The sequence below is a fragment of the Macaca fascicularis genome, chromosome 5 (genome assembly GCF_037993035.2).
Source record: "Macaca fascicularis isolate 582-1 chromosome 5, T2T-MFA8v1.1".
NCBI classification, from domain to species: domain Eukaryota; kingdom Metazoa; phylum Chordata; class Mammalia; order Primates; family Cercopithecidae; genus Macaca; species Macaca fascicularis.
In genome coordinates this window covers 55,099,207-55,121,349 of record NC_088379.1, presented here as the reverse complement: position 1 = coordinate 55,121,349, position 22,143 = coordinate 55,099,207, and the positions used below count along the sequence as shown (strand labels likewise).

The following is a 22,143-nucleotide window of genomic DNA, read 5'->3' as shown; positions in this document are numbered from 1 at the left end:
TATTTAGTGATGGGGCCCTTGGGAATTGATTAGGTCATGAGAGCCCTCATGAATGGAATTAATGCCCCTATAAAAGAGGTCCCAGAGAGATCCCTTATCCCTTCCACTATATGAGGGTAGAGTTAGAAGATGGCCATCTATGAGGAAACAAGCCCTTACCAGACACTGAATTTGCCAGCACCTTGGTCTTGGATTTCCAGTCTCCATAACAGTAAGACATTCTATTGCTTATAAGCTACCCAATTTGTGCCTCTGTGTGTGTGTGTGTGTGTGTGTGTGTGTATGTGTGTGTGTTTCGAGACAAGGTTGTGTTGGCTAGGCTGGAGTGCAGTGGTGTGATCATAGCTCACTGCAGCCTTGAGCTACTGGCCTCAAGCAGTCCTCTTGCCTCAGCCTCCCAGATAGTTGGGACAATAGGCATGTGCCACCTTGCTACACTTTCCCATTTCTGTTTTTTAGCTTATGTTGTTATGTTTGCCCAGAATGCAAATACTGGCCTCCACCATTCTGTTAAAAATTGGGTCTTGTAGGATATATTTAAAATAGTTACTTTTTTGCAATCTTTATTTTTTCCTGAAACCCTATCTACAATAAAATAAGTGTAATTATGCCTTCCCTTGCTCTGCTTAGCAACTGTTACTCATATAGCACTTATCTTAAATAGCTTTGTTCAATGCTAATAAAATGTGTAGTTTTCTCTACTTTGAAATTTAATTCTTTTAAAGCTTATCTTGTATTCATTCTTTTTTCCCCCTCATTATTTTTAAAATATTTGGTAGAGATGGGATCTTGTTTTGTTATCCAGGCTGGGTTTGAACTCCTGGCCTAAAATGGTCCCCTTGCTTTGGCCTCCCAAAGTGCTGGGATTACAGGTGTGAGGCACCATGCTTGGCCTTGTATTCATCTTTTATCTCTTGCAGTGCTGTATTCGTGATAGTATTCAGTACCTCTGTAAGAGGTTGAGTTTCGGTTTTGAAAAGTAATCAGAGGGCTTGCTGCAAATTACTATGAAACAATTGGATAGCAGCCATACTTGACATATCAAACTGTTCAGTTGATGTTTAGGAGAAGGCTGACCCTGTTTTTGAAGTTCTGTCCATTTTAAAGTAAGGAGATAGAGATATTTGGTAATAATGTAGTTCTAACCTTAAATAGATGGATGAAAAAATACTACCAGATTTATTTTTGGACTCCTAGCCTGTTTTATTTCTGTTATGGTGACATGTATAGTACATCTTTGTTTTGTGGGTACTGCATTGCTTGTATTAGATGTGACTCAAAATGTTCTAGCCTGAGTTCCCTTGAGCCACTACCGTTAGACAGAATGGGAGCTGGGTAGGTGTAAAGTATGTGCTTTGGATAACTAATCTTAAGAAGAAACAGTTTTGGGGATGGTCAGCTGTGTATGGCTTTATCTTGAGTGGCGGGTAGTACCAAGGCTTAATGGGATGAATGGTGTCTAGGAGGATGAGGGGATTAGGAAAAAGAAGGGGATCTCATCTCCTTAAGGCTCCTGGGGAGGGAAACAAGTGAGCATTAACTTTGGGGATTCCTCTAACTGGACTGTATGATATTAAAGGTACTTATTTTCTAGGTAGAAAGACATTGAGTTTGCTTTTAGATTAGGAAATTTGTAAGCCTGGCCTAAAGGTCAGAAGGTAGCAAACCATCCTTGACTATTCTTTCATTTTCTGGAAGAGAGGGTTCCAGTACACTACTTCCCGTTGCCTAAATGTTATATTTACTTATTTTGCTTTGTGCTAATTGGACCATTGTTAGGGCTGCCTGGAACTTTTTACATAAGTATTCTCTTTTGAATGAGATTGTCAGTGGTGTGGTTAGGTTTTACTATTCTTTCTGAATCATAAAGATACTACTAATAAGTAATTTTTTTTTTTTTCTCTATCTTGTCAGGACTATTTTTCTAGGGAGTGGAATTATGCATCACTGGCAATTACCCACTTTTTCATTCTCTTGCCTGCATCACAGACTCTCTTCTTTGAATGTTAATGGCCTATGTTTTTACACAGATATAGAAAAAAGAGTTGCTACTGACTCATGATCAGTAGGACATGTATTCTGAATTATTTCTTCAGAGGTTGGGTGTATATATGCTCAGCTGTGCATAGGCTTTTTATGGTGTCTTCTATGATCACTAACAGGAGTATGTAAGATAGTTAACTGTTACGTGCAGTAATGTGGATCTAAGGATTTTTTTTTTTTTGTCTACCTAATAGGCCTAAATTGAAATTGGAATAGATCCTTAGTTTCATTAGCACAGTATTATAGTTAACTCATCTAGACAGCTCAGTTTAAATCCTAGTGAATAGTTAACTGGATTGCTAAATCTTTGGTAAATTTTCATCTTTTAGCAAAATGTTGTTTGTACAACCCAAAGGAGAAATTCTAAGGATGTCAACCCAAATTGGTACTTGTTTTTATTTTTAAACAAGTGAAGGTAGCTGTTAAGGATTTTATAGTTTTTCACCTCAGTGCAGTGGGAACTTCAGAAATATTGCAAACTCATGAGTTTTATTTTTTAAAATATGTGTTTGTGTATGGTGTTTTCTGCCTATCCATAGGAAATGTTGGAAGTGCATTTGTAAGGGGTGTATGAATCCATAGTGTTCAAGGTTGGATGTAACTAATGCCCATAAATTTCTAACTTGAGAAACCCTTATATACAGATTCAAAGTTCAGATTTGTTATCATCTTAGAATAGTGGCTGTTTTTTTTTTTTATTTTTTAAAAAATACACTAAAGGTATTTCAAAAAGTTGTGGTGGGCCATTATGGATAGTATAAGGTCAATTCCACGATTTTTGTTTTCTTTTTTTCTTTTGCTTTGGAAGACGAAATAATAGGGAACGATGTGTAAGAACCTGAATTAAAAATAGGACGTTCTCGGAGCCTCTTTCGGAAAATATCCTAAGTATTATATTAATCGCAATTGGTATTGTTGGACTCATAGTCTTTCTTTGAAAATACTAGTGCTTCATTAAATTTCCCATAATTGTAGTGATTGTCCAAATTTAGTTCCCTCATTTAACAATGAGAAAAGGGAGTAATGAATGAACCCAAAGTCACATTATTAGTGTTCATTGTGGAGAGTAGAACTTAGTTCTTGTGACCAGCACTCTTTCTAGTAGTTATGGCCTCTTTCTTTTTTTCTTTTTTTCATTTTTTTCCTTATGCCTAAGTACTTTTACTTATGCCTCTTTAATTAGCTCCTATGCTGTATAGGCATTGGCCTGTAGCTATAGGTATAGTTCCTGTATTTATGGGCATTGTCTTTTGATTGGGGTGGGTACTTGGAACTGGCTTAAGGGACCTGGGGACTTTTAATAGTCTGAAGGCAGCTGCAGTATTCCCGGGTGCATGAGGAGTATGAGGTGGAAGAAGTATTCTCAAACATTTTTGCTTGAGTTTCTAAGTTAAAACTTTTCTGCTTTGTATTTTCCTAAGGCAATCAAACCATGTGCTGCAGTTATTTGAGCTAAGATGTCACGATTAATTTTAAAAGTTTAAATTCCAACTTCTCCCAGGGTAGACTGTTCTCTCAGTCTAGAGAGGACAAGTCATAAATGAAATAATATATTTGTGAACTGTAAAGTATGTAGCTTAAAGGTGCAATACTTTAGCTTCTTCAGTTGAATTTAGCATAGCAACACGGAGGACCTCCGGTAAGGAGGAGGGTAAAAGAGGAAGAGATATAGCTAAGTTCTTATCCTCCCCTTTTCTTCTGTTCCTAGTTCAGTGTTATCATGCGTGGAATCTGAAGTGCTGTAATATCAGATCCCTATTTGCATTTTACCTAGTAAATTTGTGTAGTGTTCAAAGTAAAAAGAAAACAAGGTTCTTTTAAGTTTTTGTTTATTAGATGACAGCAAAAATGCTTTAGACTTAAACTTGGAATACAAAATATCTGAATCTTTACAGTGATATAAATTCCTATGATATTATAAAACAGTTTCCTTAAAAATGACACGGCATTACTTTTGTGATACATTTGGCATGTTTTTATACACAGGCAAGTAAAAAGTTAAAATAGAATGGTGCTTGATTTATGATTTTAAAACATTAAAGGATAACCTTTCTAAACTAAACTTATTTGGAAATGGCATTATTGTTTAGGTATAAAACTCAAAAGAATATTGAAAAGCATCTAGGATTTATAAGAAATATTTGTAGAGTAGTAATTACAAAATAAAGCTTAATAGTTTCTTACATCTCAGTAATAATGAATTAGAAAATAAATTACATTCGTAATAGCAAAACTATATATATCATCTAAGAGCTAAACTCATGAGAAATGTGCAGAACCTCTGTGAAAAAAATTATAATATTGTTTAGAAGAACATAAAATAAAACTTGTCTAAATGGAGAGCTATTTCATGTTACCAGCTAAGAAGACTCAATATTGTCAATATGTTATATCTTCCTAAATAAACTCAGTACAAAAAATAAAAAAAGATAATATTTCTAATATATTTCAAACTATGGAAGTATCACCATCATTATCAAGCAGCATTCATCTAGTGTCTATATGTTTTTCTGAGTAAAATGAGCTTTTTCATAAGTCAAAATGTAGAGCCTGGCATGGTGGCCTACACCTCAGGAGGCCAAGGTAGAGTTCGAGACCGCAGTGAGCTGTGATTGTGCCACTGCACTCCATCTTGGGTGACAGAGTGAGACCTTGTGTCTAAATAACAATAATAATAATAATAATAATAATAAATTTTTAAAAATGTAACCCATTCCCCCCTCCCATCTGGCTCTAATATTTGTCTCTCCTTCCCACTTTAGCTAGAGGCTGAGCCCCTGGTCATCTTTTCTCCCCCATTTTTTTCCATCAGTTATCTGATTTTTCTCTTACTGTTACTCGTTCCTCAATATTTTTTATACCTGTTAAGGTATACCAGTTTATACCCTGAACAGTTTATATCCTGTTCAACTTGTAAGCCTGTTTAATTTCAAAAGATAAAACAAACAAAAATAAAACTTTTGTGGTCTTTCCTACTCTTTCCTTCCTTCATTAATTGACCTTTCTGAAAAAATAGATTTTGGTAATGGTTCTCAAAGTGCAGTGTGTGGACCCCAAGGGAAAGGATCCTCGAGACCCTTTGATAGAGGGTCTATCAGGTAAAAAATATTTTCATAATAATGCTAAGACATAATTACCATTTACACTGTATTGACATTCACACTGCAAGCACCTTAACACTAGTCAAGGGTAGTGAAAAGCATTTTATTACTCTTGGCCCTTGAGTACCTTTTCTTTTTTTTCAAAATATACATAAGATTCACCGTAATAACCATTTTTAAGTGTACAGTTCAGTGGCATTAAGTACATTCAAATTGTTGTGCATTCATCATCACTATTTCCAGAAAATTTTCATTTTAAACAAACTTCATACCCATCAAACACCAACTTTCCACTTCCCCTCTTCCTTTAGACCCTGATAACCATGATTTACTTTCCATTTCTATGAATTTGACTATTCTACGTATCTTATAGAAGTGGAATCATAACATTATTTAGCATTTTGTGTCTGGCTTATTTTACTTAAAAATGTCTTTAAGGTATCATCTGTGTTGTAGCTACATCAGAATTTCATTCCTTTTTAAGACTGAATAATATTCAGTTGTACATACATAACACATTTTGTCTGTGGGCATTTGGGTTGTTTCTACCTTTTGGTTGTTGTGAATAATGCTGCTGTAGATATGGGTGTACAAATATGTATACGTTTGAGTTCCTGCTTTCATTTCTTTTTGGTGTATATCCAGAAGTGGAATTATTGGATCATATGGTAATTCTATGTTTAATGTTTTTGAGGAACTGCCCTACTGTTGTTCACAGTTCCTGTACCATTTTACATTCCCAACAGCGTTGCACATGGGCTCCAATTTCTCTACATCCTTGCCTCACCAACACTTGCAATTCTTTTTTTAATAACAGCCATCCTAATGAAGTGTTATCTATCTCATGAGAAACGTGCGAACCTCTGTGAAGAAAATCACAATATTGTTATAGAAGAACATAAAAGATGGACACTTTCTTAATGATTAGTGATTTTGAGCATCTTTTCATGTGCTTACTGGCCATTTTTAAGTATATGCCTTTTTAATATCTTATGTGAAAAAATGGGAAATACACACAAAGCACTTTTGCTGCATAAGGAAGCAGTATGGTGTAATTGAGGAAGAGCACTTGGGTGATGGAGTTGTGTGCTGAAGTAGCTGCCTTTTTCATAGAGTATCATCTTTACTGGAAACAGTGACAAACTATGATTATTCATTTAGACTTGGATATTTGGCACACATTTTCTCAAAAGATGAAATGAGCCTGTCACTTCAAGGAAAACAAATTACATGTCTTATTAATGTAGGAATTTGAACTTTCAAAGAAAATCAGAATTTTAGAAAACTTGTGTCAGCCATTGTGAGCTTGACAGTTCCCTATTACTTTAATAGCCTTTCTGAGGATATAGGTGATAAATATTAACAAATGTGATTTTTAAAACAATTCTGTAATAGAATATCTGTATAACTTATATTTTCCAAATGCATGATGTTACAAAGTACAAGATTGACCACTGGATTTTAATTGTAATTGCCAAAAATTCAGTGATGTGGTTTTAGATTCCATATTACAACGAACCTTTGAGAAGTACTAATTATAATGTTTTGCTACAATAGCAAAGAAGAATAGACTATTCATAGTTATCTGAAAAGACTATAAAATAGTGTTCACCTTTTCCTCTACCTACCTGCGTGAGACTGAATTATCTTTATGTACTTCATTCAACCAAAACAACATATCATAGATTTACTGTCAAAGTAGGTGTGAGAATCCAACAGTCTTATTAAGCCAGATGTTAGAGTTTTGCAAGCATGTTAAACAGTGCCACTGTAGTCTCTCTTTTGAAAAGATAGCCATTTTTTATTAAAATATTATGCTCTGAGTTTATTATTTTAAATGAATTAATAAAGGTTTAAAAATTTTAAGATTTAATTTCTAATGTAATATGGATTTATATAAGCCATGTAAGCAGAAGCACTCTGGTTTTTGATAATTTTTAGGAATGTAAAGGGATCCTGAGGCCAAAAGACTTTGAGAGTGTCTGGGTCTACAATGTATAGTGTAATAAAACTGTCTGATACAGTAGCTAGTAGCCACATGTGGCTATAGAGTACTTAAAATTTGTGTTGCTACATTGATTTGAGATATGCAATACATATAAAATGCACTTGGATATAAAAGCCTTGATATGAGAAAAGAATATAGAAGACCTTATTAATATTTTTATACTATTGATTACATGTTGAAATGATAATATTTTGGGTATATTGGGCCAAAAACATATTAAAATTAATTTTACTTTTTTTTACCTTGTTAATGTAGCTACTACAACGTTTAAAATTTTGTATGTGGCTCATATTATATTGGACATATTAGACAGTGCTGATCTATAGTGTACAGTTTACACTGTATAGTGTGCACTTTGCAGTTGGGGTTATATAAGCCTGGGGTTCATAGACATCCATGTGCAGTTTTCTTGGGAGAGGGCTTATGGTTTTCATCATATTCCCAAAAGGCCAAGTGACCAAAGAAAAGCGAGAAACTGCTGTAAAATTCATAGACTCATTCCCTGACCTCTGCTTGTAGTTACTTTTGGGTACTGGTTGTATCTTGGATCTGGGGGGAATCCCTTTCTAAGTTTGGTAGGCTGAGTGAAATCTGTGTTGCTGGGGTGCAATGAGATGCATTCTTGGCCTCTCAAGTTGGAACCTTGAATGAATGTTTCCATAGAAAAGTTTCAATAGACCGTCATTAGGTATTATAGTACTGTTAGTATTAAACTGTAAACAGACCTGAGAACCTAAGAATCACATACAAGACTGTTTCTGTGGGAAAGTACTCTGAATACCGAAAGTAGACTTAGAAACTGTCAGAACACAATCTACTAGTAAATTGGAGATTCATTCACTTCATGCTGGGAACCTGATCGAATGAGATATGTTTTTAAACTTCAGCATTAATAGTGTTTGAAAAGATTAAGCATGTGTTAAAGTAGTAATTATATATATTTTTTCCTTTACTTTTGAGATGTCCTTGCTCTGTCATGGCAGTAGTACGATCTTGGCTCACTGCAGCTTTGACCTCCCGGGCTCAAGCGATCCTCCCACCTCCACTTCCTGAGTGGCTGGGGCTACGGGTGCGTGCCACTGCGCCTGGCTAATTTTTAAAATTTTTATAGAGACGAGGTCTCACTGTGTTTTCCAGGTTGGTCTTGAACCACTGGACTCAGTTGATTCTCCCACCTCAGCCTCCCAAAGTGCTGGGATTATAGGTGTGAGCCATCATGCTAGCTGCCATAAAGTTATGGGATGTTTGTTTACTATTTATCTTTAATCATAATTATATAAATAAGCCACTGAATTGGAGGGTATGTGAATTAAGTGTTTGCCTGTTTAGTTAAATAGGTCGGTGATGCTGTGTATGCAATAGATTCTTGACTTATGTAATCAGTTCTCATCAAAAAAGACTTCATAAAACAATGAAATTTCAGGGCTTGTTGAAGTGAAGAGAGAATGCTGAATTATGTATCTCCAAGCATCATTATTTCATTATAACCGTTTGACCTTCAGTTACATTTGCTCACATTTATCACAGTGTGCCATAATAACTTTTTTGTCTTTCTCTCTCAATAGACTACAGCCTCACACATACGGTGTCCTTTTTAAAACGTGTTCCCGAGACTTTCACAGACACTTAATAAAATTTGTTGACAAAATGAACGTGGGAAGAGCTCTCTAATTATCTAACTGTTGTGAGATAATTGCAGTTTAGGTGAGGTGACTGAGTATGGTCACTGGGTGAAGGGAACATTGAAGGCGATCTGAGAAAACAGATGATGGGTTAAAGAGTTGCAGATGCTGTTTAGGAAATCTGGTGGAAGAGGTGAGGTATTTTTGTACTTAACAGTTATAAGGCCACTTAAAGGAGTCCCAAGGAGAGGTTGGCATAATGCTGAATTTGGACAGCAATATATAAGAGTTCACTAAAATTTAATGCTTTTGGGGGTCCTGATATTCTGGTGAGAAGGAAGTTGTGAAACGGATGATTGTGATCTATATCCAGGCTTTGTATTTATGAATGGAGGAGTTTTGATATGTAAAAAGGGAGAAAGAGTAATATTAGTAGAGAACTAAATGTGTAATCTTTTTCAGTTCTGCTAAAATAAAAAGATATTACTTCTAAAATGTGACTGTTCTACTGTGGGAAATAAAGTGGATATAAAGTAGGGGAAAGGATGTTGTGACTGGCAATAAAGGAAAGTCAAAAGGTAGTGGCTTCATTTTAGCCTTCATTTCAGCTTTATGCATGAGAGTTGTGATGAGGGGCCCTAGAGACTAGTGATATAGCAGGGAAATTCAAGAGTGCTATGAATGCCTCTGGCCTGTTATAAATATATTAATTTTTTAAAACATATTTTTTGGGGAGTCTTAGTCCTTAACACAGTGCTTCTTAAACTCTAATAAGTATATGAATCACCTGGGATTTATTAAACTGCTTACATTTAGTACATCTGGGTAGGGCCGGAGTTTCTGCATTATCAGCAAGCTCTCAAGTGATGCCAGTTCTGTTGTTTCCACAGGTTGCATTCTTCCTTAGCCAGTCTCCTAAAAGGAAGGAAAAAACTTAACCCCCAAAAGTGATCAAATCAGTCCATTATGAATATCGGCTTTGTTAATGGCCTTCAGATGGATTATTAGTAGCTAACAGGCGTAATGCAGAGATTCTTAAATTTCATCTAGGGTGCTTTATTGAACAGATTCCTTGACTTGAATCTCAGAGATTCAATTCCAGGTTTAGGGAAAGGTCCAGAAAACTTCAGGTTTAATAAATACCCTAGGTAATTTGGTAGTATTGGGATTTTGGTTGGCATTATATGAAAACTCCATATTAATTTGGAGGGATTGGCATATTGAAAGTATTAAGTAGTGCTTTCCAGAAATATAGTGTGTCTTATCATTTTTATTAAGTTTTAAAAGTTTCTCTCAGTAAAGTTATTCTTCATTTAGGTCTTGCAGCTTTATAAACTTGTCTCATATGTTTTATATTTTTTGTAAATGGGTTGACCTTTCAGCAGTGTGAGAAAGTTTTATGTTGATTATCTTGAAGATAATTTGTCTTTGATTAGGAACGTATTCTTTTTTATTTTAGAGGTAGCGTCTCACTGTGTTGCCTAGGCTGGAGTGCATTGGCATGATCATAGCTCACCGCAGCCTCAAACTCCTGGGCTCAATTGAGGAATACTTCCTCCTCATTTGGAACCACAGGTGTGGGCCACCACACCTGGCTAATTTTAAAATTTTTTGTAGAGATGGGGGCGTCTCACGTCGTTGGCCAGACAGGCCTCAAACTCCTGGCTTCAAGCAGTCCTCTCTTGGCCTCCCAAACTGTTGGTATTACAGGCATGAGCCACTGCATTTGGCGGGAATGTATTATAATAAGCTTATCACTTAGGCCTAAGAATCAGAAAGACAGCTCCTGCCTAGGAAGGTCTTGGAGTTTGGTATGTTTTTAATGAACTAGTTTCCTCAAGTGCCAGTAAGCCAGGTCCATAGAGAAAGCCATATTCAAGTCATAAAGGTGAGCGTTGCAAGAAATTGTAGAAGATTTTGGTTGAAAGAAACAGGAGATGGAGATAGCTGCTGGATGCCTGTGAGGAACCTGACCTAAGGGTTTCAAAGGTGGGTCGAAGGGGACATCCTGATTAGGAATAGTTTTAGAAATACATATGTAGAGTCTCATCCAGGGAGAACATAACCAGTTTTCTTTTCTTAGCTTCCTTTCTGTAGCATAAAAACAAATTATTTTACTCTGAAAACAATTTGTTCTTAGAAAAACTATGATCATGTGTTCTCAAAGGAATGACTGTTATAGTAGTCTTCCAGCATGTCACTTTAGGATGGGCAATATTCTTTAGGGAAACTCCAATGGATACTTGGAATTCTGACTTGAGAATTTCGCTGTAATCATCATTAACCCAAAAGTACACATAACTACTGTTCTTTTAATTGAAATATATTTTAATATAAACCTAAATGTTAAAGATTTACAAGATCACTGCCTTCTTCCTTTTGCTGTTGAGAAGTTGACAGTTACTCCATTTGCTTTTGTGGGCAATTTCACATTGAGGCTAAGTGCTGAATGAGAGAACACAAGCTGAGAGAATTAAAATCTGGGTATCAGTGTTTTTAAGACAAACCTTGTTCTTTTTATGGCACTTACTTTGTCTGAAATTTTAAATGTCTTTCTAGACCATGCTGACACACATGGGAATATCCATAACAACATTATCAAATTATTTTATATTGACATTTTATTAGAAACTTCTAATTGTCTGGAGAACTTTCTACTCCAGACAAATTAATATGCCCAACATTTCTGAAAAAGACAGGGCAACGGTGCTGTTCTCGTTTTTATAAGAAGGAATCTGAGGCCAACATAGGTCAGGTACCCTTAGAAGCCAATTTACATCAACAGTTTAAAGAAGTAGATATATAAACATATGTAGGACCAGAATTACGAAAAAGTTCTGTTTGCTACATATTTCAGTAAAGATACTAAAAAATAACTTGATTTGTTTTTTTGAGAATATCATGAAAGTTCTGTAGATCCTTTCCCCAGAAAAATTTGCATATAAAACCTACATGTGATTTCAGATGGTGCATAGACTTTACATAAATACCCTTGCATTATATTCTTTGATTTCTTATAATGTTTACAATTTAAAATTGGCATGCAGGTTTTGCATTTTAGTTACTTAGATGTTTTTCATAGTGGTTATAGGTATTTATAATCAGCATGAAAATATTGGAAAGTGAAAGTGTATAAGAATTTGTGTTTCTAGCTTACATACAAATGGAGTTCCTGGTGCTGATTCAAATGTGTGTATTTGTTTACGTAGAGTTTTACATCCAAGTTTTATCTTAGTGTGATTTGGCTTTTCTATCAAAAGTACGTAAGATGTTTGTAAGGCTATGTCTAGACTTATGTCCGAGTATCAGAATAATTTGACTAAATCTTGCCTACTCATTTGCTGTGGTTACAGTGATATGCCATAAATGGGTTATAGGTGTGCCAAGATGATGATTTTCCTTCCACCCCTCAAAGTAGCCTGAAGGTCCCTGCCTGTCAACTCAGGTTGAAAGTAGACTTCATTTACCCAGTGGGCTGGCCAAGTTGTTAGAAAACAACAATAATAACTAGGTGGTTTTTCATTAGTAGGATAAATACAGATTTAGTCGATGGAATATTCAGTGCAGGGAATAGTGGAAGTTGGTGAGAAGGATATGCTGTACTCTGACAAGCTTGAGCTCTCTTTGCAAAGGAGAAATTATGCAAACTTTTACTATTTCAATTTGAAAGTCTTGTTTGTCTTTAGTAACATCAAGATAAACCTATTTGAATAATTGTAGAGTGTGCTTTTCTTTGGGCTCAGGCAGAATGTATAAATATGTATCTGTTTTCTGGGCCATGGTTTGGGTATCAGGTCTTGAAGTAACAGATAGTGGCTCTATGCTGATACTTTGGCTCTGTGCTGAGACTTTCTCAGTAGTCCTCTCCTCCCCCTTCTGAAGTAATTACAGAAGACTGTGTTTACTTGGCACTTGAGGTAGTTACACAAAGTGCATGCAGAAGCATCAACATGTTAGGGCTAGTATAGTGATACAGGATAGTGTCAGGAGGAGTTAACAAAGCCCATATAGCACACACTGTATCTTCAATGACTTAATTACCATGTTTCCTAACCTACCCACACACATTCAGTAACACAAATTTTGGTGGTCTTTGTTTGCTAATGTTAAACTGTCCTATATAGTTTTAATTCTACTTTAATGAGTTGTATACTAGAATGTAGTTATGTCTGTAAATTGTTTAGTGTCAGGTTAATTTCTAGATGTTCCAAAAATGAATTTTTAATTTTATATTCTATAATAATTTCATGTTAATACTTTAAATTGGAATAGTTTAAACTATAGCTGTCTTTAAAGCTTGGAAATAGAGCTCTTTTTTATAAAATTAGAATATGTGTTATAAACATCTAAAAAATGGCAAACTCAACTCATGTTAATGGTTTTAGATTGAATTGTTTTGTTTGTATACAAGTGTCTAAATACAATAAATGTAATATTACATTTATTAAGTATCAAATATAAATGCTGAAATTGTATTTCATGTAGAGAAGTTTTTAGAGGATGAATACATTTAAACGTTTAATAGATCTTTCCTTTCAGTGTATTTCAAAAGTTTTTTTTTTAACAAAGATTTTCTGTTCACCCTATTAGCAGTTGTCTAAAATATTTTAAGATGGAGGTAGCTTATTCCATAATGCTCAATGAACTTGTCTTCCTTTACCTGGTGTTGGTGTTTTACCTGTTAGTTATTCCCCTGCAGTCTCTCTGTGTAATAGATCTATGCACAAATTACCCATATCTCTATTTCTATAAACCAGGCTTCCTTGCTTCTATTGTAGACATGCTATCTAACTATTAAAATGTATTTTTAGATTTTCATACCTGAATTTCTCACCAAGTCAACTTCTCTTGTTTGAATAGGTGGCCCAATCCTAGACACTCAAGTGAGAAACGAATTCACGTGCTGTGTCTTTTCTGTGAATTATCTTTATTGCCTGGATGGTTGAAGTAGCTGTGTGTGTGTGTGTGTGTGTGTGTGTTTATGTGAGTGTCATAAGTAATAGAGAAATAACTTTTCCTTGTAAGATAAATAGTGTAAGGCAAAAGTTCTTCACCCTTCCCTGCCCGTACTCCCCTCTTAAGTCATTTGTATTGTTTTGAGACCCTTTTTCTTCATGCTGAAATAGCTTTCTAATTTGTCTCCCAATTCTGATCTTGACTCCTTGTCAATCTCTTCAAACAGTGCTTTCTCATTATCTTTTTAATTCTTTTTCTTGCTTTGTTTTGGAATACTTAAGGTTCTCTTTTTTCCATTTTATTTCCTGCCCTCCGTTAACTGGAAGACATGTATACTTTTTCTGTTGTTTTAGTGTTGGTTTATCCCAAAAAAAGGTAAAACTGTGTGCCTCACCTGTGTAAGAACCTTAGAATGCTCTAACTCCTATCGCTGTCATTCTCTCCTCCTGAGAGGATGTGCTGTTGTTCTTATGATATGACATTGTTTGTGATTTTACATCTATCGTCACTTTTTAAAAAATCTACAGATTAGAAATTATACTTATTTTACAAGTCAGTGTTTAACAGCTGTGATCTTTGTGACTCTTTCTTGTATGTTGAGAAAGAGGGTCTTGTATGATCTTCCATCTAGGCTCAATTACTTTCAGTCTGACACTTTCTCCTTTAGTGAAGGTCATTTTTTGTTAGCTTGAGAAGTCTTTATTTTAACTTCATTTTAGAAGGAGTTTTGCTGGATATAGACTTCTCTGCAGATAGTTATTTTCTTTTAGCATTTGAAGATGTCATTTCACTGCCTTCTTCGTTTTGCTATTGAGAAGTTGGTAGTTACTCCAATTGCTTTTGTGGGCGATTTCACATTGAGGCTAAAGTGCGTTGTGGGTCTAGACTTTATGTGGTGATCCCAGTGTGACCTTCTTACTCTTCCTTATGTTGGCTTTTGGCTGTCATCCAGTTTATGGATTGATACTTTCTTCTTGTTTTTGTCTCCAAAGAATTCTCTTAGTCTGCTTCTATGATTATTTTATCCAGAATTTTAAAAACTGCTTTTCCAGGAAAGCTTTTTCTGAACCTATAGTCTGCCATGTTTCTAGGAGCAGAAATTGCAATTTAAATTTTAACATGGTCTAACATAGAAGTTTTCATCTTTTTGAGATTTTTATATCTAAATAAGAAATTATTTTCTACTTTGAAGTTATATACAGTCTCCTATATATGTATTAAGACCTGGAATGTTTATCTTTTAATAGTTACATCTTTAAGTCATCTGAAATTTGTATTTGATGTGTTATGACATAAAGATCAAATCCCTCTGTCTACCCCAGTTGTTCTAGCAAAATGTTTACTGGTTCCTTCCTCAGTGATCTCTGATGTCATTTATCAACTTTTTATAGTTTTTATGTATACACAACTCTGTTTCTGAGCTTGCTCTATTCTGTAGCCCTTTGTTTATCTCTGCACCATTATTATATAATCTTATCAGCGTTTATATTTTTTTGTTCTGATTTTTGTTTTTTTGAGACAGAGTCTTGCTTTGTTGCCCAGCTGAAGTGCAGTGGCACATTCCTGGCTCACTGCAACCTCTGCCTCCCAGGTTCATGCGATTCTCCTGCCTCAGAGCTAATTTTTGTATTGTTAGTAGAGATGGAGTTTCACCATGTTGGCCAGCCTGGTCTCTAACTCCTGACCTCGAGTGATCCATCCTCCTCGGCCTCTCAAAGGGCTGGGATTGCAGGCGTGAGCCACTACACTGGACCAGAGTTTATAATCTTGATAATTGGTAAAGTGACTTACCCCACTTCATCTTATTCCTTTAACATTCCTTTACATTTTATGTAAAAATACATATACCCCCTCCTTTTTTGGTAACTTTTCTTTAATGTCTTTTATTAAAGTTTTATAATTCCCTCATAAAGCTCTCATGTGTCTTCTATTTGATTTAATCCTTGATTTTTAAACATTGCTATTAAAATAGTATCTTTATTTTTGTTTCAGTGTCTCTTGGTTACTTTTTTTTGCAGGGGAGGACAGAATCTTGCTCTGTCACCCAGGATGTAGTGCAGTGGTGCAACCTCAGCTCACTGCAACCTCCGATTCCCATGCCTCAGCCACCTGAGTAGCTGGGATTACAGAAGTGTATCACCACCCCTGCACATTTTTGTATTTTTAGTAGAGATGGAGTTTCGCCATGTTGTCCAGGCTGGTCTTGAACTCCTGGCTTCCAGTGATCCACCCACCTCAGCCTCCCAAATTGCTGGGATTACAGGCGTGAGCCACCGTGCCTGGCTGTTTACTTTTTAATAGGAATGCCATTGCTAGAGAATTACTTTCCTGAACAAATCAGATGAATATAAACCTTTGATTAACATTTTTCTGTTGTTTTCTAATCTCCTGCAGGGTGAAGTATGAACCTAAAAGCATAATATATGATGATCCTTCATGATTAGAATCATGTGTACCTCTTTATCATGCCTCATCTCCCATAACTTCATATTCTGAGATCTGTGCTTCAGCTATATGGAACTAGATTCAGTCTGGAACTGAATCTCTTACACTCTGATTTTTTAAATTATTGAGACGTAATTTACATATCATAAACTTTACCCCTTTAAAGTAAAAAACTTAGTGATTTTTAGTGTATTTGCTTTGTTGTGAAACACCACCACTAATTCTAGAACATTTTCATCAACCCCCAAAGAAACCCAGTATTCATTAGAAATTACTTTCCATTCCTCCCTCCCCACCCCAAACTCTTGTAATCTCTAGTCTGTTTTCTGTCTCTATGGAATTGTCTATTCTGGGCATTGCATGTAAATGAAATCATATGATAATATGGCCTTCTGTGCCTGGCTTCTTTCATTTAGCATGTTTTAAGTTTCATTCATGTTTTGACATGCATTGGTACTTCATTCTTTTTTATGGCTGAATATTCCTTTATATGAATGATACACTTTGGTTATTCATCAGTTAGTGGACATTTAGCTTGTTTTTGCTTTTTGGCTATTACGAACATTTATATACAAGTTTTTGAGTGGATATATATTTTAGATTGTTCTACACTTGATACCTAGGAGTAGATTTTCTGAGTCATATGGTAGCTCTATGTTTAACTTTTTTGAGGACCTACCATACTTTTCCATAATGGTTGAACAATTTTAATTTCCCACCAGCAATTTATGAGGTTTTCCAATTTCTTCATATCCTTGCCAGCACGTCATCCGTCATTTTGATCATAGCCATCTTAGTGAGTATGAGTGGTATCTCTTTATGGTTTTGATTCATCGGTCATGTTCCTAATGACTGATGATGATGAGCATCTTTTCATTTGCTTATTGGCCATGTGTGTATCTTTTTTTTTGGACCAATTTCTATTCTGCTTTTTGTAAAATTGGGTTAATCGTCTCTTTATTGTAAAGGGATAAGCTTTTTTCGTAGATTCTCGATACTAGATTTTTATTAGATATAGAATTTGTAAATATCTTCTACCATTCTTTGGATTATCTTTTTGCTTTCTTGATAGTGTCCTAAAACATTTTTAATTTTGATGAATTTTAATTTATTATTTTTTGGTTGCATATGCTTTTGATATGTCAGTGTCAAAAAATCTTTGCCTAATCCAAGGTTTGAAGATTTATACCTATGTTTTCCTCCAAGAGTTTTATAAATTTAGCTCTTATTTAGGTCTTTGTTCCATCTTGAGTTAATTTTTGTATATGATGTTATTTATAGGTCAAACTTCATTCATTTGCATGCTAATCGCCAGTTGTTCCAGCACCATTTATTGAAAAGGTTAGTCTTTCCTGATTGAATTCTGTTGGCACCCTTGTTGAAAATCAACTGATCATAAATGTATCGGCGAATTTCTAGGGTCTGAGTTCTTTTCCCTGATCTACGTAAGTATTACCTTCTACCAGTACCACACTGTCTTGATTGCTGTAGCTTTGCAGTACATTTTGAAATTGGAAAATGTGAGTCCTCCAACTTTGGTTTTTTCCAGATTGTTTTGGCTGTTTTGAGTCCTTTGAATTTTCATATATATTTTTGGATCAGTTTGTCCAGTTCTGCAAAGACAGAGATTTGAAGAATTTTTGAAGTATTTCAATCCAGTCTTTCAGTCTATGAGTGGTGAATGTCTGTTTATTTAGGTCCTTAATTTCTTTCAGTGATGTTTTATAAGTTTTCAGTATACAAGTCTTATTAAGTTTATTACTAAATATTTTATTTTTTCTGATGCTTTTGTCGGTAGAAGTGTTTTCTTAATTTATTTCAGATTCTTCATTGCTAGTGCATAGAAATACAATTGCTTTAGGCTGGGTGCGGTGGCTCATGCCTGTAACCCCAGCACTTTGGGAGGCTGAGGCAGGTGGATCACGAGGTCAGGAGTTCAAGACCAGCCTAGCCAACATAGTGAAACCTCGTCTCTACTAAAACTACAAAAAATTAGCCAGGCTTGGTGGTGGGCGTTTGTAGGCCCAGCTACTTGGGAGGCTGAGGCAGGAGAATCACTTGAACCCGGGAGGTGGAGTTTGCAGTGAGCTGAGATTGCGCCACTGCACTCCAGCCTGAGCAACAGAATGAGTCTCCATCTCAAAAAAAAAAAAAAAAAAGGAAAAGAAATACAATTGCTTTTAATTTTTTTTTTTTTTTTTCATTTTTTGTGGCCTGTGAGACATCCCCTGGAGATCCTGAGAACATGTGCTCCTACAATTGCTTTTTACCTAATTATCTTATATCCTGCAACCTGCTGAACTTGTTTATTAGCTCTGACAGGGTGTGTGTGTGTGTGTGTGTGTGTGTGTATGTATGTGTGTGTATATTCTTTAGGTTTTCCTATGTATATATTTAAATTTTTAGGATAATTTTTTTTTTTTTGAGGCAGGATCTTACTCTGTTGCCCGGGCTAAAGTACAGTAGCACAACCTAGAATTCCTGGACTCATGCATTCCTCCAGCCTCAGCCTTCTAAATAGCTGGGTCTACAGGCACACGCTACTATGCCCAGTGAATTTTTAATTTTTTTTGTAGAGGTAGAGTCTTGCTATGTTATGCAGGCTGGTCTTGAACTCCTGGCTTCAAGCAGTCCTCCTGCCTTGGCCTATCAAAGCACTGGGATTACAGGTATGAGGTATCATGCCCGGTCTGTATGTATAAGATGACATCTACAAATAGAGACAGATTTACTTCTTCTCAATCTGGTTGATCTTTTAAAGTTTTTCCACCTAAATTGCCTGGGCTAGAAACTTCTCCACAATATTGAATAGAAGTGGTGAGACGTAAATATATATACTTGTTGTGCATCAACCAAAATTAAAAGAAAAAAGTGGTGAGAAAAGACATCCTTGTCTTGTTCCTGATCACAGGGAGAAAGCTTTCAGTCTTTCACCATTAAGTATAATGTTAGCTGTGGGATTTTTGTAGATTTCCTTTATCATATTGAGAAGGTTGCCTTCTATTCCTAGTTTGTTGACTGTTGTTATCATGAGCGGTGGTGGATCTTTTCTTTTTTAAAAAAATATTTTTGAAATGGCATCTCACTCTATCACTCAGGCTGGAGTGCAGTGGCACGTCCTCAGCTCACTGGAACCTCCATCTCCCGGGTTCAAGCAATTCTTCCTGCCTCAGCCTCCCGAGTAGCTGGGATTACAGATGCCTGCTACCACGCCCAGCTTTCATATTTTTTTAGTAGGGACGGGGTTCAGCTATGTTGGCCAGGCTGGTCTTGAATTCCCGACCTCAGGTGATCCTCCTGCCTTGACCTCCCAATGTGCTGGGATTATCGGCATGAGCCACTGCACCTGGCTGGGTGGTGGATTTTTTTCAGATTTTTTTCCCTGCATTTATTGAGATGATCATGTGATTTTTTTTCCCTTTCTTCTGTTAATGTTTTATTACATTGGTTGATTTTTGGATGCTGAACCAACCTTGCATTCCTGGGGTAAATCTAACTTGGTCATGGAATGTAATCTTTTTTTAATGTATACTGGATTTGGTTTGTTAGTATTTTGTTGAATTTTAACATCTATACTCAAGGGATAATTGTCTGTATTTTTTTTTCTTGTGATGTATTTTTCTGGCTTTCATAGAATAAGTGACAAAACGTTCCCTTCTCTTCTATTTTTTTGGAGTATTTTTTGAGGATTGGTGTGAATTCATCTTTAAACATTTGAGATAATTTATTAGTAAAGCCATCTAATCTTGGGCTTTCCTTTCTTTTTTTCTTTTATTACTAACTCAATCTCTACTTGTTATAGGTCTGTTTAAATGTTCTATTTCTTGTATCAAATTGATAATTTGTGTCTTTCTAGGAATTTATCAGTTTCATCCAAGTTATCTGATTTGTTGGCATAAAATTATTTACCCTGTAATTGCCTTATAATCCTTTTGATTTCTTTAATGTCAATAGTAATATCCCCTTTTATTCCGGATTATATTAATTTGTTTTTCTAGTTTTTTCTTGGCCAGTTTAACTAATGGTTTCCCAGTTTCAGTTTTGTTGATTTCTCTGTAATTTTTTTTAAAACTTCTGTTTCACTTATTTCCACCCTAATTTGTGTTATTTCCTTTCTTCTACTTTGGGAATAGTATGTCTTGCTTTTTCTAGTTTTTTTTTTTTTTTTTTTTTTTTTTTGAGATGGAGTCTTACTCTGTTGCCCAGGCTGGAGTGCAGTGGTGTGATCTTGGCTCATTGCAACCTCTGCCTCCTGGGTTCAAGCAATTCTCTTGTCTCAGCCTCCCGAGTAGCTGGGATTACAGGCGTCTGCCACCGCTTTTTCTAGTTTTTAACATCAGAAGTTACATTATTAATTTGAGATCTTTCTTCCTTTTTTAATACAGGTGTTTTATAGCTGTAAATTTCCCTCTAGGAACTACTTTAACTGCATTTCGTTAAGTTTTGGTATGCTGTTTTTTAAATTTTGATTCAGCTAAAAGTATTTTCTCATTTCCCTTGTGATTACTTCTTTGATGCATTGGTTATTTGAGTGTTTTCTTTAATATCCATGTGTTCATGAATTTCTCAAATTTCTTTTTGTTATTGATTTCTAATTTAATTTTATTGTAGTTGGAACATATTGTATATGATTTCAGTCTTTTTAAATTTATGGAGGCCAGTTTTATGTTCTAACATATGCTCTATCCTGGAGAATGTTCTGTGTGGACTTGATAAATGTGCATTTTGCTGTTGTTGAGGGGAATGTTTTATAAATGTCTGTTAGGTCTAGTTGGTTTATAGTGTTTTTCAAGTCTTATTTTCTTGTTCATCTTCTGTCTCCTTGTTCCATTCATTATTGAAAGTGGAGTATTCTCCAACTACTACTGTGTGATTATCTGTTTCTTCAATTCTGTCAGTTTTTGCCTCATGCATTTGGGGCTTTGTTGTTAGTGTATGTATGTTTGTAATTATTACATCTTTCTGATGGATTGGCTCTATTGTCATTTCTTTTATTTCTAATGCCTTTCCTTGTCTTTAGTCACAATTTTTGTCTGAAAGTCTAATTTGTCTGATATTAGTATAGCTACTCTAGCCCTTCCTTTGGTTATTATATGCATGGTACCATCCTTTTAGTTCTAATCTACTTGTGCCTTTTAATCTAAAGTGTTTTTGTTGTTGTTGTTGGTAGGATCTTGATTCACTGCAGCCTTGACCTCCTGAGCTTAAACAATCCTCCCAACCTCTGCCTCCTGAGTAGCTGGGACCACAGACATGCACCACCACACCTGGCTAATTATTTTTGTTGTTTTGTAGAGACGAGGTTTCACCATGTTGCCCAGTCTGGACTTGAACTCCTGAGCTCACGTGACCTTTCTGCCTTGGTCTCCCAGGGTGTTGGGATTATAAATGTGAGCCACTGTGCCTGGCCTAAAGTGTTTTTTTTTTTTTCTTTTAAATAATTTCTGTCTCTTTATTAATATTCTTGGTGAACCATCATTTTCATACTTTAGTTCTTTAGACATGGTTTTTATCAGTTCTTTGAGCATATTTGTTGTAGCTGATTTAAAGTCTTTGTCTAATAAGTCTAACATGGGTTTTCTCAGAGACAGTTTCTGTCAACTTGCTTTCTCTTTGTATGCACTATACTTTTCTGTTTCTTTGCATGTCTTGTAAATTTTTGTTGAAAATTGTACATTTGAAATAATTGTAATGTGGCAACTCTGGAAACTGGATTCTCTACTGCCAGGATTTTTTTTTTGTTGTTGCTCTTTGTTTACTGACTTTCCTGTACTAATTCTGTGAAGTCTGATCCCCTACCCTGTGGGTTGCCACTGAAGTCTGCTCAGATTAGCGGTCAACTAATGATTGGACAGAGGTTTCCTTAAACACCTGGGACCAATAAGTCTTCTAGCTTTTGCTGAGGGTGTGTGTTGGGGCATGACTTCAATGCTCCAGTGCAGTTTATAGCTCCTTATAGCTCCTTTCT

At 35.6% G+C, this 22,143-nt stretch overlaps 1 protein-coding gene and 1 long non-coding RNA gene across 9 annotated transcripts in view; both read left to right on the top strand.

Moving 5' to 3' along the window:
* Positions 1-22,143, top strand: part of BMP2K (BMP2 inducible kinase) — a 143,356-nt gene that overhangs the window by 9,835 nt on the left and 111,378 nt on the right. The gene's annotated exons all lie outside the window — the stretch shown is intronic.
* Positions 16,895-20,623, top strand: LOC135970921 (uncharacterized). Its single transcript, XR_010586841.2, has 3 exons — positions 16,895-16,971; positions 17,457-17,516; positions 20,561-20,623. It is a non-coding gene; the product is annotated as an uncharacterized lncRNA (long non-coding RNA).